Source organism: Microtus pennsylvanicus, chromosome 3 (genome assembly GCF_037038515.1).
Source record: "Microtus pennsylvanicus isolate mMicPen1 chromosome 3, mMicPen1.hap1, whole genome shotgun sequence".
In the NCBI taxonomy this organism is placed as follows: Eukaryota; Metazoa; Chordata; class Mammalia; order Rodentia; family Cricetidae; genus Microtus; species Microtus pennsylvanicus.
Window position 1 is genome coordinate 88774720 of NC_134581.1, and position 18271 is coordinate 88792990.

Consider the following 18271-nt stretch of genomic DNA (forward strand, 5'->3'; position numbering starts at 1 on the left):
GTAAAGCTATAAGATTGGCCCTAGTAAGGAGAACCTGAAAGGGGGCACCTGTCTGAATCGAGAGGGATTGACCTTGGAAACAAGAACCACCCTAAATGAGGGAAAAACAACAACAACAATAACAACAACAACAACAAAACACGGATTTGTCCTGCAGTCAGGGAAAGGTGAGGCTTCGTAAAAATAAAATTTAAAAAAGCTTAAGAGCAGCTGCCTCTCCTAAGATCTCAACAACGGCTGTTTCCGTTCGTTCCGTTCTCTTTGGAGCCTCTTCCCCGCTCTCCCGTGTCACCCCACCCTGGGTTCCATTTGACTTCAGGATTAGCATAGCCATCAAAGCTGGAAGGCAGATGCATTTATCTCACTACACACCCATCTAAATAGATACCACGGTTTATTGCTCATAAGCAACCTGTGCTTTTGTTTTTGTCAATATGTACTTTCTACTCAGTAGAGGCTGGATTTTGAACCCCAAGAAGCAGCTCTTTATGGGTTTGTTGACTCAATGTGATCACCTGATGTTCTGTAGTTTCTGGAGAAGACATGGGAAAGATATTCCTTTGAATATGAGGTTCCTGTGATAAGCAGCAAGCAAGGCTCTATCTGGTTGCACATATTTGTAACAGTGTAATAGAGACCCACCATTCTTCCTTCTTTCCAAAGGCTTTGACTTGCTCTGAGTAAGGAAAGTGGAACCCGTACCAGAGCTGTATTTCCCCTTGCATTCTGCAGTCTCTTCCCCTGTCTTTCCGGTGGATGCCGCCTGTGATGGCCAAGGTGAAGCTGTTGAGCATCACTTTATCTGAGGTCTCCCCTGAAAAGCTTTGGGTTATAGCCATGACTTAATCTTAAGCCTTAAAGAGCTATGATGCAAAAATGGCACTTTGAGGTGAGCCCAGAAGCAGAGATTAAGAAAAGGACTTCTCATTCTTCCCATTGCTTCAGGATGGCATCAGATGCCTGCTCAATTATTCAAAATATGTTGGTGTAAGGCATAATCAAAGGACAACCAAAGGTTATCATGCTTTTCCTGGTTGGACACAGTAGGTAAGGACAGCATTATCACATGGACAGCCACCTTCAGACCTGAAGTTCCTGAGATGGCAAACCCTTTTAGTTATAGGGAAACTAAAGTCACTGGTATGTTAAAAAAATAAATAAATAGCTATATAAAGATATTTCCTTTCTGTATGTTTCTACAGATGGCCATAAGACAAACAATAAATTGTTTACAATAGTAGAGCATACTGAAGGTGAGCAACCAGCGGCCACACACAAGTGCTGTGATTCCCTTGGATTTCCTGTGGCTCGCTCTTCACTTGAACTCGGAACTCCCACCCTTTTAACCAGCCAGCTCTCTCTCCCCCAAACCTTCTCTAGAATTGGAAATAGGCAAAATAGATTAAAGTAGAACTGTATGGGTTTTTTCTACTGACCTCCTTTAAAAGTAGATGAGCACAGGGACATACTCAGAGGTCAGAAGGAAATTGAAAAGGGTCCACCAGCCGCCTGTATGTGGTGCATAGTAATGCCCACACACGGCAAGCCACAGTGTTGCCCTGCCAAGGACTGGGTTTTCATAAAGCATCATCAATATCTTGTGGGTAGGACAGCAGAATGGGGATTTGTAGAGCACAGAGTGATTTGTGCACTGGGATATAAGGGTAGGGTTCCTATTCCACATGCAAAACTGAAAGCACATCATTCTGTGCCTGGCCAGGGCTGTCCGCTTATGAAATAGTAGCGTTGGAACTCGCACCTGAATGTTCTCTAGAATACTCCAGTCCATACTAGATAATTTTTATTACTATTTTTTCCAATTTTGTGATAGAAGATTATAATTTTTTTCCTACTAAATACTTACACATTTGTTTTTATGTATTATTTATTCTTTGATAATTTTGTAGATGTTTACAATGTATTTTGGCAATATCCAACCCACAAATTCTTCCCTCCAACTCATTCTGGACCCTAACATACACACACAAACACACACACATATACACACATACACATACATACATACTTCCCTCTCAACCTTCTCTCATCTTTTTTTTTAAGTCACTATATCAAACTAGTACGACAACTTCTCCCATGGGTGTGGAGCCTTCTAGTGTATGACCAACTTACCAGGAGCCACACCCCTGAAGAAAAAAATGACTGTCCCTCCCCAGTGTAGCCCAGTGGTCATTGACTGCTATAGTTCCTCAGCTAAGGATGGTACCTCAAGTGCCCCTCTACTACCCATGCTGGAATGTTGTCTTGATCTGGTACAGGTCTTCAGGTCTTCCACACATAACCACAATCACTGTGAGTTTGTGAGAAGCATCCATTAAAAAAATCAAAAAACAAACAACAACAAAAACAGATCTCAGCAATTCTCCCTCACCTTGGACCTTGGGCTCTTCCAAACTTTCTACCATTTCTTCTGTAGGTTCCCTGTACCTTGGGTAGGGAGAGAGGTGACATAGACATGTAACCAGTTCTTTTATGTCTCGCCAGCCAGCTCCCGAATAATGACGTGGAGACTTCTTAGTAACTATGAAAGCCCAGCCTATAGCTTACGCTAACTAGCTCTTATAGCTTAAGTTAATCTATCTACATTCTATTACGTGGTGTTACCTCTTTTGCATCTTGCATCTCCTGCTTCCTCTCCTCTTTCTTTCCCTCTCCAGAAATCCCACCTATACTTCCTGTCTAGCTATTGGCCATTTAACTTTCTATTACACCAACAGCAATATACCTTCACATGGTGTACAAATACCCTACAGCATAAGCACTCATTTAATGCTGAATACTCCAATGGTTACTTATTCTTTGCATGTTGACCAATTGCATGTCTCTTCATTAACCACCACCCATGGCAAAAAAAAAAGCGTCTCAGATGAGGACTAAGAGCTGCCTTAATTTATGGGTATGAATAAAATTATTTTGAAAGCAGTTTGATACTATATTTAGCATAATAATAGTAGTAGGCTCTCCCCCAGGGCTTATGACCTCTCCAACCACAGATTCCTGGCCAGGTTTATACAAGAATGAGCTCCCTCCTGTGGAGTGGGACTTATATCCAATAAAAAGACACCAATTATTCCCATAACATTCATGCCACTATTGCAACACCCATAATATCTTTCCAGGCCAGTCATTAATGTAGTTCTCAAGAATTCACAGCTGGATAAAACTATTGATGACTTTTTTCCCTTGGTAGCATACAAAGAATTTTTTTAGCACCACAAAAGCTAGTCAGCAGGGAGGAAGTGCCCAGTTCAATACTGGATTGACTGTCTCATGACCAAAATATGTAGTGTCTTCACCAAGAGAATCTTACCATCATGTTCTGGTGGGTAATCAAGAGTAATGGTAATAACTTGTATTGTTTTAGGGATTGCTGAGCTGTCTCTCACCAACAACACAAAGGGGTATCCCATATCAGGCACTGGGATTTTTGTTTAATAAAATAGCTTCTGGAAAGAGAATTATCCCTCCATCTAGGGTACTTCTATTCAAACATTTTAAATCATATTTTTCAGTGAGCTTATAAAATTGATTTCTATATGGCTTTTTCAAATCTCCTAAGTGTTAGTTACCCTCCCACAACCCTTCCCTTTGCAATCCCACCCGTCTTTACCTAACACCCGCCATTGTTGCCCTTTCTCCTTTATATCCCGTGTTCTACTATTCCCCTTCCCTTAAGATCTTCCTAAACCCCTGTGCACTTGCTCATTTCTATTTCCCTGGCTTGTACAGGTACCCTAAGTTACACCCAAATCTAAGTCCAAGCTGGATCTACCTATGAGACAGAGTATGTGGCATTTGTCCTTCTGGGCCTAAATTGCCTTACATAACCGAGTATTTTCCAGTTTTAATACAATTCCTGCATATTTTATAATTTCATTTTTCTTTACAGATGGATAAAATTCCATTGTATCGATTCCATTTCTTAGCTTGTGCAATTAGAACAGCAATGAGCATGAACAGGCAAGTAAGCCTGTGATGGTTTAGAGAGCTTTGGGTATATGCCTCAGAGGGCATAGCTGTATCATATGATACATCTGCCTCTAGCTCTTTGAGGAGTCTGAACACTGACTTCCAAAGTGGCTGCACCTATTTATAGTCTGCCAGCAGTGGATAAACATTCTCCTGCCCAACGTCCTGGATGTCAATTATTGGTTTTGGTTTTCTTGATCTTAGCCATTCTGAATACGGTAAGGTGAAATCTCAGTGTAGTTTTAATTTTTATTTCTCTGATTGCTGGGGACGATGAGTGCTTTTTAAAATGTTTATTAGTCATATTTATTCTTTTGAGAACTGTGTTCAGTTCCAGAGTCCACTTTCTTAAATTGCACTGTTTACTTTCTTTGTATTTAGTTATTTTTATATTCTACATACTAATCCTCTGTCAGATGTATAGCTGGCAAAAAAAAAAAAATCCCCGTTCTGGAGGCTACCTCTTTAGTTGATTAACAGTTGACTCCGGAGTACAGTAACTTTTTAATTTCATGATATTCCATTTGTGATTTTGGTATTACTTATTGCAAAATCAGGTCCTTTTCAGAAAGGCCTTGTCTGAGTCTATATCTTGAAGTGGACTCTTCTTCTTCATTTCTTCTTCTTCTCCTTCTCCTTCTCCTCCTCCTCTTCTTCTTCTTCTTCTTCATTTCAGAGCTTTGGGTCTAGTATTCAAGTCTTTCATGCTTTTGGAATTAATTTTTGTACATGGTGAGAAATAATCACCTTTCAGGGCTGGAAAGATGGCTTAACAGTCAAGAACACTTACTACTCTTGTAGAAGATTCAGGTTTGGTTCCCAGAATTCACACTGCAGCTCAAAACCATCCATAAAAATGCCCTCTTTGGGGGCTCTGCAGGCAATGCATACATTCAGGCAAAACAATAATGCATGAAAAATAGAATAATCTTTTACCAAAAATTTAAAGAATGAACTTTTATTCTTCTCCAGGAAGATATCCAGTTTTCATTCTTTTACAGGTAAATATCTAGCTTTCCCAGCACCATATTTTGAGATGCTCTCTTTTCTTCAATGTGTATTTTAGTTATCTTTGTCAAGAATTAGGTTGCTGAATGTCTTTAGACTACTGTCTGAGTCTTTACTCCTTTGACCAGTGTGTCTACGTTGGGGCAGTGTCATGCTCTCTTTGTCACTGCGGCACTGTAGTGGGCCTTGACATCCGGAGCCTGACACCTCCAGCAGTATTTATTGTTTGGGATCATTGACTCTCTGGCATCATTTCTGCTCCCATATAAATTTTAGGATTTTTTTTTCTGTGAAAAATTGATTGTAATTCTGATGCAAATTACATTGAACATTTGGGTTGACTTTGATACAGTGACCTTTTCACAATATTAATCCTACTGATCCATAATCATAGGTAGTCTTTCCATCTTATGATTTCTTCCTCAGTTTCTTTAATGTTTTAAAATTTCCATTTATAAGACAGACTGTGATGGTGCACACCTTTAATCCCAGCACTCAGGAGGCAGAGGTAGGCAGATCTCTGAGTTTGAGGACAGTCTGGTCTACAAAGTTCTAGGACATCCAGGATTATTACACAGAGAAACCCTCAAAAAATCCCCCAGAACAATTTTTTTTCATTTATAAGTAATTCACTTCCTTGTTTAGGTTTGTTCTAAGGAATGTTCTTTGTAAGCTATGGTAAATGGGGTTGTTTCCTTGATTTCTTTCCTGGTGTGTTTGTCCTTGTAGGTAAGAAGGGCACAGACTTGGATATGTTAGTTATGCTGAAACCATTCATCAGCTCTGGGAGTTTTCTGTTGGAGTTTTGAGGATCATTCATGGATAGAATCACATCATCATCCAATAGGACTGCTTCCATTACTGTGTGTATCCCTTTTTCTTACTCCTCTGGTCTAACTACTCCAGCTAAGATTTCAAGCACTGTATTGAACCGAAAAGGAAAGAGCGAGCAGCCTTGTCCTGTCCTCAGTCTCAGTGAGAATATCCTTCAGTTTTTCCCTATTTAACAAGATGGTGGCTATATGTTTGTTGTACATGACCTTTATTGTGTTGAGATACGTTCCCTCCACCACTAGTCTTTCAAGGGTTTTTTCTCCCAAGGTTATGTTGAGTTTTGTCGAAAGTCTTTTCTGAATATATTGAGATGATCATGTGATTTCTGTTTTTAGTCCACTTATGTGATAGATTACATTCATTAATAGGTTATATTTATTGATCCCTAAATCCCTAGAATAAAGTCAAGTTGATTATGAGGAACAACCTTTTTGATGTGTTCTTGAACTCAGTTTGCAAGTGTTACATTGAAAATTTTTGTGTCTATGTTCATCAAGGGAACTGGCCAATAATTTTTGGTATCAGGGCAATAATGGCCTTTTTAAAGGCAGTGTTTGAACAGTAGAGGGACGTGCACAAAGGGCATTGCTTGATAAGCAGAAGCCGTGGGGGTGCTAGGACTGAATGGAGATACAAAATAATGAAACCTCCTGCCTGGGTATTATTTTTCAGTCTTTCTGTTCCAGGCTAAACTCATTGATTTTAACTAGTTCTGACTTTCAGGGATTCTCAGTTCCTCTGCTATGCAGTTTTCTGTGAGTTGGGACCAGCCAAGGCACTGTTTGCTCAGGTGTGGTTACTGCAACCCCACCCTGTTGGCATGGGCAGCAGCTAGTGGAGGCACTGTTAAGAGGTTGTCTGTACTCACCACGGTTTCTGTCCTCATAGATGGTGGTCCCAGTGGCAGTTGCTGGGGACCCCGTAGATAAAAATCTAGATTTTGTGGATTTCCTGAGAGAAGAATGACAGCCTGGTTTGCAACCAACTTCAGAGTCCCCATTCTTCAGCTGCAGTGGGCCCTGAGTTGGTTGCTGTCTCGGCAGGTCCATCAGTGGTAGAGAACTCACTCTGTAGACTAGATGGCTTCAAACTCAAAAAATCCCCCTACCTCTGCCTCCTGAGTGCTGGGATTAAAGGTGTTCAAAGACAGGGTCTCACTGCGTACCCCAGGGTAAAGCTTTCAAATCCCCTGCCTCAGTCTTCCAATTAGACAAATTATCATTTTGAAATTCTTATTGAAATTAAATCATACAAAAATATAAAAGTATACAATGTATCATAAAATCAGTTGTTCGAAGTAATGTTAATACAAACTGTTTGATGGACACTGAGCACTTAGTCTTGATTCTTAGAACTCTTAGGAGATAATTTAGAGATACTTTGTTCAGCCCATTTTATTCCCAGCTTTGGTGTTGTAGGGAGAGTGATTTAGAGCTGCATAGAGTCTTAAAGATTATCAAATCCAATCTTCTCAAAGATGAAAATTTGGTTCAAGGAAAATCAAACAAATACCTCAAGTTGCATTCTCAAATTTACTTCATTAAAGAATACCAACCAAGATGGAGTCCTCTGATGTTTACACAATTGCTCCTTTTTGGCATGTGATCCCTGGGTAATTTCCTACATACATCAATCACATGACTTCTTCTGATTCATTGTATTGGTCTGAGGTCTGCAATACCAAGCAATATCCTTCCTGAATTCTGGACTAAAATATAGATGTTCCTTGAGTTATGGTTTTGTTATATGTCCTGAAAAACACATTGTAAATGGAAAATGTCATAAGCCAAAAATACATCTATTGCACTGTTCCACGACCATTTACCTTAGTGGCACAGAATGCTGTGGAGTGTAGGTTGTCTGCCCTTGTGATTTCATAGCTGCCTGGGAGCTGTCATTTACTGCTGCTGGCCAGCATTAGAAGAGAAGATCAAGTTTCAAACATATGGTTAACTCAGAAACTAGAGTGAGATGAAGAAGAAGAAGGAGGAGGAGGAGGAGGAGGAGGAGGAAGAGGAGAAGGAGGAAGAGGAGGGGAGGGAGGGAGGAAAGAAGGAAGGAAGGAAGGAAGGAAGGAAGGAAGGAAGGAAGGAAGGAAGGAAGGAAGGAAGGAAGGAAAAACGCAACCTTATGTTACTCATCAGCTGCCAGTCCTTTCGCCCTAATTGGATAAGAGTTGTGGGTTTGCAATGGGAAGCATTTCCGGTGATGGCAGACCCTGAGTCTTCAGCACTCAAGACCTGTGGGCTGGACTGGTGGCCGAGAGACTTACAGTTCCAAACCCTGAGGGCTAGGCACATATGCTCTGGACCTTTGATGCCAGAGACTTATGTTCTATGAACTCAGGTTGGAGGTTTGCTCTTTGAGTCTTTAACTACCAATAACCTCAGGACTTGACAGATACTGCCCTCTTGTTTTCAGTGGCGGTGGCCCAGCATCCGTGAGTAGCAGCAGATAGTACCTTCTAGTATTACAGCTCTGATACAGGCTGCAAGGAATGGGACCCTCGGCTCTCCAGTGACACATTACAGCTCTCAGGCTCCCCAAGCCTGGGCAGCTGTTAGCGCTATAGCTCTTGGTCCAGATGTGTAAAATTCTGGGGTTTAGCAGTCCTCTGAAATGTTTGTCATGACTGGGGCTCACAGTTTTCTTTCTTTGGTTCATCACCTCTACTTCCCATCATTTCTGCTCCATCCATTGTCTGGAATTCTTCCGTGACTCTCCTGGCCTTGCTATTGCTGCGACTACTACTGCAGCCTTCAAAACTGCCACCTCTCGGCTCTGCTGTGCTTCTCATCCCCACCCTTGGTGTCGCAACCTCAGCCTGCTCTGCTGATAAGAATAAACTATGACCAAGAAAAGATCACCAGAAAGAAACCTTCTACTGAGGACAATGCTGCAATATCTCAACTATATGTGTGTGCCAGTGTGCACAGGCAACAGCTTGTGTGGAGGTCAGGGACAGGGAACAATGCTCCAGAGTCAGCTCTCTCCTGACATCTGCGAGCTCCAGGGGTGAGCACACTTCTACACACTGGGTCATCTCACCGGTCCCGTGTTCATTGTCAATGGACATTTTCTCTTGCTTTGGGTTCTGCTATTTATAACTTATTGAAGTGACCTTGGTAAAGAATGGCACGTCGCCACACGTAGTGTTGCTTACCTGTAATCCTAAAACTCAGGAGGCTGAGGCAGGAGGATCGTGAGTTTAGCCAGCCGAGAATATATAGTGAGTTTCAGGACAGCCTGAGCAACATAGATAGAAAAAGGAGACAAAAGAAAAAAGGAGGAAAATAAATAAATAAATAAAAAAAAGCCGGGCGATGGTGGCACACGCCTTTAATCCCAGCACTCGGGAGGCAGAGGCAGGCGGATCTCTGTGAGTTCGAGACCAGCCTGGTCTACAGAGCTAGTTCCAGGACAGGCTCCAAAGCCAGAGAAACCCTGTCTCGAAAAACCAAAAAAAAGAAAAAAAGAAAAAAGGAGGAAGAAAGAAGGAAGGGATAAAATAGGAAGAAAAGGAAAAGGCAAGCATCGTGGTCTATGAACTCAGCTTGCACAATGGTGGCCTTCTTTGTGTGGTAATTAATTAGGTAGAGCGTGTTTTTTGTTGGTTTATCATTAAATGTATAATTAGTTTCTCAGAAATAGTTCTACTCCAGTTTATTTCTCTTCAAATATATTTTACACTTATGTGGTGTGTGTGTCCATTTGTGAGTGCATGAACTTGCCATGCTGCACACATGAAGGTCAGAGGACAACTTGCAGGGGTCAGTTGTCTCCTTTCACCATGTGAGTTCAGTGGTTTGGGTGGTTCTGTGTGTCAGCTTAGCATAAAAAAGAGTCATCAGAGGAAGGAACCTTAGCTGAGAAGATGCCTCCTTGAGATCCAGCTCTAAGGCATTTTTTCATTTAGTGACCAATGAGGAAGGGTGGTATAGAAGGAGACTGCTTGTTCATTTCCCAGTCGTTCAGACCTGGATGATCACATAGAAACTATATTAATTATAACACTGCTTGACCAATGACTCAGGCATGTTTCTGGCTAGCTCTTATATCTTAAATTAACCCATTTCTATTATTTTATATTTTACCGAGGCTTGTGGTTTGTTACCTCTTGTTTCTTGGACAGCTGCACAGCATCTGCCTCCTTCAACGGCTCCATGGCATCTCTCTGACTTTACCTACTTTCTATATCTCTGTTCGGATTTCCCACCTGGCTTTGCTCTGCTAAGCCAGTGGCTGAAACAGCTTCTTTATTAACTGATGGTAATAAAACATATACACAGCATACAGAGGGGGATTCCACATCAGGGTGGTGCTATTCCTGGGCTGTTGGTCCTGGGTTCTATAAGAAGGTAAGCTGAGCAAGCCAAGGGAAGCAAGCCAGTAAGCAGCACTCCTTCATGGTCTCTGCATCAGCTTCTGCCTCTGGGATCCTGCCCTGTTTTGAGTTTCTGTCTTGCCTTCCTTATTATTGCAGTAATAAACAGCAATGCTGAAGTATGAGCTAAATATAGCCTTTCCTCCACAACTTGCTTTTTGGTCATGACGTTTCTTCACAGCTGTAGAAGTCCTAACTAAGACGAGTTTGGTATCAGGAGTGGGGTATTACTATGGCAGACCTGACCATGTTTTGGGGAAGAATAGAGAAGGACTTTGGAACTTTGAGCTAAGAAAGCCATTGAGCATTGGGACCTCAGTGGGATGTCTTTTGGGAACCTGGAAGAGAAGAATGTTAAGAGCAGCGCAGAAAATAGAGGCCCGGCTTGCAAAGTTTCAGAGGAAGTCTAAAAGCTCTATTAGGGCCATTTCTTATTTTGAATTAAGATCCTGTGGTTCTGGTTAGCTAGGGTTGAAGAATCAGCTGTGGTTAACAAGATACCTGAATTACTGAAGTGAAACCTTTACATTACTGGACAATTGATTCTGGTCAGGTGGAGCTAAGAAATTAGTGATGATTAAGAAGAGACAATATTACTGAGGTGAAATCTCCCAGGAAGTGTTTCCCGAGAGTGCAGAGAAGTTTTGTTCCAGGGGTGTCCAAGGTTGTACCCCATGCTGCAGCCAGACTTGGTAATACGTATTCTGCTTTCCAGTTTGTACATCATGCATTTTGTTAGTCAAGGCAGGGGCAGTTCTTTGCCCAAAGACCAGTTTTTCCAAGAAGAAAACAAACTCCAAGTGGAACTCTTGGGAATAGGTCGGTGCTGCCAGGAGCAATCGTCAATAGAATCCTAAGTTACTTAAATGCCATATTTTTGAATTTGAAGTTCTTTGAAGTGCTTGAAGATTACCTGTCTATGCAGAATATAATCTCTATGCATCTAAAGAACTTGATATAGTCTAACTATGACAAACATGGATGACTATCTACCTGTAATTCTTAATATCTTTATAGCTTTAAAGACTAAGGCTTCATATTTAAAAATCAGCAGTCTTTAAACAAATGTGCATCCTACTGCACGTACTGGCTTTGTGGGAGCCTAGGCAGTTTGGATGCTCACCTTACTAGACCTGGATGGAGGTGGGTGGTCCTTGGACTTCCCACAGGGCAGGGAACCCTGATAGCTCTATGGGCTGAGAAGGGAGGGGAACTTGATTTGGGGAGGGGGAGGGAAATGGGAGGCGGTGGCGGGGAAGAGATAGAAATCTTTAATAAATAAATAAACGGAAAAAAATAAACAAATGTGCAGCAAATGAGGACAATGACCTCAAAATGTAAACAATATATATACATATATATATATGTATCTTGATCAGAGGTAGAAATGTATAGTGCAATATGATAAATATATTCTAAAAATGCATCAATATACAAAATATCTTAAGCAGAGGTAGAAATACGCATGCATATAATATGACAAAATAACTTTGCATAGGTGCACAAATATTGTAAACAGAAATGGGAGCAGATTCAATATAACAAATATAATTTGAATTTTTACCAATATATAAGAATCTATACCAATGTAAATTGTCTAAAAAGAATAGCTCACAAGTAATACGCTAATCTATCTATTATCCCATCCCATCAATTTTCTTTTTTTTTCAAAAGATATCCCTGAGCCTACTTCATTTCCATTCTATACCATTTTCTTTTAACCAACGCTAATAAATGTCCCTAAGCCTAAGGACAAACTTGGTTTGGAGAGGGGACATGGGTTTTTAGCTATCATTTCAGCTATTATGGGGGATGTTATTTCTATGGGATCCTGTAAAATCTAAAATGATGTGGGAGGAGGGGAGGGAGTGGGAACTTGGATTGGTATGTATAATGAAAAAAAGATAGTTTGTTTTCTTTTTTAAAATAAATAAATAAATAAATAAATAAATGAATGAATAAATGAATAAATGAATAAAACTAAAATGATGGTTAAGTTTCAAGATTACTGTCTGGTACAACTGCAGAAAGTCTCTGAGTAGTCAGTAGTGTCTTTCTGAAGTTCTTATTTGGAGTTCTGGCCAGAACATTGTAAGAAGGTGCACCATCTCAGCTAGCCGAGTTAGAATCATCTTGAGCAGTTTGTAACCCAAAACCGATCTTTTTTTTTTCTTGTTGCTCTTTTTATTTATTTATTTATTTATTTATTTACTTATTTATTTATTTTTATTATGTATACAATATTCTGTCTGTATGCCTGAAGGCCAGAAGAGGGCGCCAGACCTCTTTACAGATGGTTGTGAGCTACCATGTGGTTGCTGGGAATTGAACTCAGGACCTTTGGAAGAGCAGGCAATGCTCTTAACCACTGAGCCACCTCGCCAGCCCCTTGTTGCTCTTTTTTTTTTTGTAATTGATTTTTTTTTTTGAGCTCTACATTTTTCTCTGCTCCCCTCCTTGGCTCTCTCCTCCCCTTCAACCCTCTCCCAAGGTCTCCATGATCCCAATTTACTCAGGAGATCTTGTCTTTTTCTACTTCCCATGCAGATTAGATCTATGTATGTCTGTATGTCTCTCTTAGGGTCCTCATTGTTGTCTAGGTTCTCTAGGATTGTGATAGTGGGCTGGTTTTCTTTGCTTTATGTTTAAAAACCACTTATGAGCCGGGCGGTGGTGGCGCACGCCTTTAATCCCAGCACTCGGGAGGCAGAGGCAGGTGGATCTCTGTGAGTTCGAGACCAGCCTGGTCTACAGAGCTAGTTCCAGGACAGGCTCCAAAGCCACAGAGAAACCCTGTCTCGAAAAGCAAAAAAAAAAAAAAAAAAAAAAAAAAAAAAACCACTTATGAGTGAGTACATGTAATAATTGTCTTTCTGTATCTGGATTACCTCATTCAATATGATGTTTTCTAGCTCCATCCATTTTCCTGCAAAATTCAAGACGTCATTATTTTGTCTGTTCTGTAGTACTCCATTGTGTAAATATACATTTTCCTTATCCATTCTTCAATGGGTGGGCATTTAGGTTGTTTCCAGGTTCTGGCTATGAAAAACAAAGCTGCTATGAACATAGTTGAGTACATGTCCTTGTGGCACGATTGAGCATGCTTTGGATACATACCCAAAAGTGGTATTACTGGGTCTTGAGGAAGGTTGTTTCCTCTGTTGAGAGTTCTCTGTTTAGGTCTATACTCCATTTTTTTATTGGATTATTTGTTCTTTTGATGACCAATTTCTTGAATTTTTTGTATATTTTGGAGATCAGACCTCTGTCTGATGTGGAGTTAGTGAAGATCTTTTCCCATTCTGTAGGCTGTTATTTTATCTTGTTAACTGTGTTCTTTGCTTTACAGAAGCTTTTTAGTTTCAGGATGTCCCATTTATTACTTATCTATCAGTGTCTGTGCTTCTGGGGTTATACTTAGGAAGTGGTTCCCTGTGCCAATTCGTGATATCAGCATGAAGAAGAATAAATAGACCCACATCTATCACCATGCACAAAACTCAAGTCCAAATGGATCAAAGACCTCAACATAAAGCCAGCCACATTAAACCTTATAGAAGAGAAAGTGGGAAGTACACCAAAACCGATCTTAAAGTGGTACTATCAGCATAATGGCATCATATCAAACAGGTGGAATCGTTGTTGTGGGTCCCCATCTTCTTCCTGGAGACTGTAAAGATTACTACAGGAAAATTTATTGTTCATTGTGGAAAACTTAAACATTATTTATATTAAAACAGAAAATTTGAATTTCTATAGACATATATTTAACAAAAGATACTATAGAGACAAAAATAGGTATGGGGAGAAGTAAAATTTTTGAGAGCAGAGTTTTGATAACCTTAGTCCCTAGATTTTATCTTCCTTCTGTCCCACACAAGGTGGCTCCTGATATGAGACAGAAACTCTCATGTTTTTTTTTAACAACATGCTTGGATTTAAAGAAGGATAGCCACTGTCCAACTTCAAAGCCAGCTTTGGTTTTTAATTGGGAACTACCATTATATGTTTGTAAATAAAATATTACCCTGCAGAGTATATTGGTATCATAAATTAGACTTTTCTTTGCTTGGTGATTTTTTTAATAGCTATCTTTTCTTCTTTAAGAATTTAGATGTCCAAGGTCTCTTGACTTTTCGAAGATGGGTATTTTCCTGCAAATACAAATACCCTGCCCCAACCCTTATGAGGTTTCCTTACAACCTGTTGATTGTCACCTCTGTGGATGAGCTGTCATTTCTCTTTATCAAGAGGTTTCTCCTTTTTAAACTGAATCTTGATTAAGTTTGATGGTATCCATAGCTTTCCTTCTCCTGGGGAAACTAGAAGTTCCCACAACAGTGGCGGCTCATGCCTGTACTCTCAGCTACTTGGGAGGCTACGGCAAGAGGTTTTGCAAGTTCAAAGTCAGCCTTTGAAACTTAGCAAGGCCACCTGTCTCAAAGTTTTTAAAAAGGGTCTAGAGGAATAGCTCAGTAGTGGAATACTTTCTTCTCATCCCCTAGTTCAATGCTCAGTGCCACAAATAATACTTAGTAGCTTTTTTTAAAAAACTGTATAGTTCTGTCAGTAGTAGGATTATTGCTGTGTCAAATACCTGAGATAATCCTCCTATAAAGAAGTTTCTTTAGGCTCACCACGAGCCAAAACCACTGTGGTCTATGACCATTTGTCCTGTGACTTTGGACCTGTGGTGGCTCATCATAAATAGAAGGTGTGACAGATAAAAACAGCTGACCTCATGCTGGGATGGGACAGAAAAGAAGGAGCCAGGGTGCCTATCTTCATGGAAAGTCATCCCAAACAACCTTCCAATACCACTACACTGTGAACCTAGCCTTTAACACACTGACCTTTGGAGACACTGTAAGTTCTAACGATAGCAGATCCAGGCAGACACATAGCTGTTCAGCAGGTGGATTCTGTTCTTGACTCTGTTCCTACTTTAAAGTTGCTGATAATGCTTCTGTGTTTCTTCTTTCCTATTGAAAAATGTGAATCATATTTAAAAACAAGATTTCAAAGCAGTGAAACCTCTTTAAACACACGAAAAACTGACTACTTTAGGATAAACACTTGTAAACCCTGGATGAACTCGCCAGTTCGTTATTTATATGCTAACTTCTTTATATGTGTGTAACAATAATAATTAAAGAGAAAGAGGCCATGCATGTCAGAGGGAGTGGAGATAATGTGGGAGGATATGGAGGGACAGAAGAAGAAAATGATGTATGTATAGTACACATGTGTTAAATTAAAAATGAATAAATAAAGTATTGTTACCCACATATAATGGAATAAGTGAATAATTAGTGGGTAATAAGTTCTAATTCTGAATAAATTAGGACCTTTAGAGATATTACATATCATGCCAGAGGGAGATGAAAAGATATCTTAAATGGAAAGACATGGTTTGAGGTGGGGTATTTAGCCAGTTCTGGAAGCTTCCAGAAGACTTTCTAGAGGAGACAAGGACTGAGTATTGAAAACTGAGTTCCTGTGAGTCAGGTGGAAAGAGCATATTAGGTGGTAGGAACAGTGAAAGCAAAGGTATCTGTAAGGTTCATGGTAGAGCGAACAGGTCAATGAGTGGGAAGGAACTACGTCTTGTATGCATGCAGTATAAATTGATGTGGACCACCTCACATGGTAGGCAGTTTGTGAAATGCTTTACACTTGATTGTAGTATCGTCAGGTTTATCACAGATGATGACTAGACAGAAGGAAGTTTGATGGGGAGCAGGACCTGAGCACTGTAAGTAGCCAAGACAAGAAAAACACAAACAAACCGAGGAATAAAATGTGGTTATTGTTGCCAAAACAGAAGGAAACGAGAATGCTAGACTATTTAGGGAAACAAAATAAGCAGCATTTTGAGTGTAGGTGAATGTGGCTTGGGGAATCATAAGAGAGGATGATGAGCCCAAAAGTTCTCCTAGGATACTGGCTTTAAGAGTCCTCGATGTAGAGGGAGCTGCGGGCCGCTTCCCACCACCTGGCTCCCAGCTGCCTTAGCTAGCTTATATCCCGAAATAACAACACACAAATTGTATTCTTTTAAACACTGCCTGGCCCATCAGTCCTAGTCTCTTATTGGCTAACTCTCACATCTTGATTAACCCATTTTTAATAATGTATGTAGCACCACGAAGTGGTGGCTTACCAGGAAGGATCTTAACCTGCATCCATCTTGGAGAGGAGAGCTATAGCATCTGCTTCATTGCCTTCTTCCCAGCATTCTATTCTGTCTACTCCACCTACCTAATTTTCTGTCCTATCAAAGGGCCAAGGCAGTTTCTTTATTAACCAATGAAAATAACACATAGACAGATGACCCTCCCGCATCACCTCGAGTTTGGGATATAAGAAGGGAAGCCACCTTGGCGGCAGGGAAGATGATGAATTTGATCTGGGACACACTGGCTTTGAAGGGTCTAAGAATCATCTATGTGCTTCTGTGTATCTGTCACATTAGCAGAGTGTCAGGTTATGAATCTGATGCGCTCATGCTAGAAATGAAGTTATAGGAATGAGCACCATGGAAATGGTACTTAATCTACAGCTATACACTTTTACAGGAAGAATGAGAGATGGAAGTAAGCTTGCATGTAACAAATGACCCCTGAGAAAAAGAAAAAAATTAGCAGAGCAGCCTGCAGAACAAGAGAAAAACTTTTCCAGCTATTCATCTGGCAAGAGGTTAATCTACACAATCAAATAAAAACTCAAAAAAAAAAATGTGAACACCAAAAGAAGTGATCTGCTGTCAGGTACATGCCTATATCCCAGCACAGGAGGCAGGAATAGGAGGACAGAGTGAGTTCAAAGCCACTTAGGTGAGTTCCAGACCTGGTGGATCACATAATAATAACACCCTGTCTCAAAACAGACAAACACAAGAACAACCAACAAGTGGCCAAATGAACTGGACATTCAAGGGCCTCAGAGATAAGAGTATTCACAGCCTGAGAATTTGACTTGAAGGCTTTACAGAGATATTTTCATTATCTCTGCCCTTTCTGAATTCAATGTAGTATTTTCCTTAGGGGGGGGGGAGAGAGAGAGAGAGAGAGAGAGAGAGAGAGAGAGAGAGAGAGAGAGAGAGAGAGAGAGAAACCAAGATCAAACTATCAAACTAGACAGGAACTGAGCCCTCCTTGTTCATGGTATTTTTGTTCCAAATGATGATGCTAAGCAATTTCAGACTCCGGTCTGGTCTTACTCCTTCCAAGTGTGTTGTTCTTCAAAGGTGGTAGTGGCTGCAAAGTTTTAGAGGGCAGTGCACTCTAAACCTGCTTCAACGGGTCACACTGCTAACAGCAGGGATGGGCCTTAGTGGACTTTATGACCATGGCCACATAGGAAAATCATGCAGTATGCAAGTGATTGTCCACCACACGCCCACAGTCTGTTACTAAGCAACTCCCAGAACAGTGCAAACAGCAGGTCTGGGTGCATTCCAGATTAAACCTGAACAGAAAATAGTTACTCCAAGTAAAAAAATCATTAATTTAATGTATACGTATTCTGGGGCTGAAAAGATGGCTCAGCAATTAGGAGTGCTTGATGCTCTTGACGATCCTGGTTTGGTCCCCAGTCCCCATATAGGGTGGCTCACAACCACCTGTAATTACAGCTCCAAGGGGTTTGACACCACCTCCTGGTTTCCTCGGGCTACACACTCACACAGACACTTACACATTCACATAAAAATAAATCTAGAAATACATGCACCATACAAACCAAATGTACACTCCATATCCATTACAAAAATATCCTCAGCCTTCACCATCTTGGCATTTGATGCCCTTCAAGGGGTCCGATATTGACAAGCAATAGACGATAGATTTTGTTCAACAGTATATTGCTCTGAGGATAGAATCCAGGTTTCTCCCCATTGATACTGGGACCAGGTATTAAAATCACCAGATTAGCCGGGCGGTGGTGGCGCACGCCTTTAATCCCAGCACTCGGGAGGCAGAGGCAGGTGGATCTCTGTGAGTTCGAGACCAGCCTGGTCTACAAGAGTTAGTTCCAGGAGAGGCTCCAAAACCA

General features: G+C 40.7%; 1 protein-coding gene across 1 annotated transcript in view; it reads left to right on the top strand.

Moving 5' to 3' along the window:
* The window catches only part of Tmem45b (transmembrane protein 45B), a 44830-nt gene that overhangs the window by 703 nt on the left and 25856 nt on the right, over positions 1-18271 (top strand). The window lies entirely within an intron of this gene.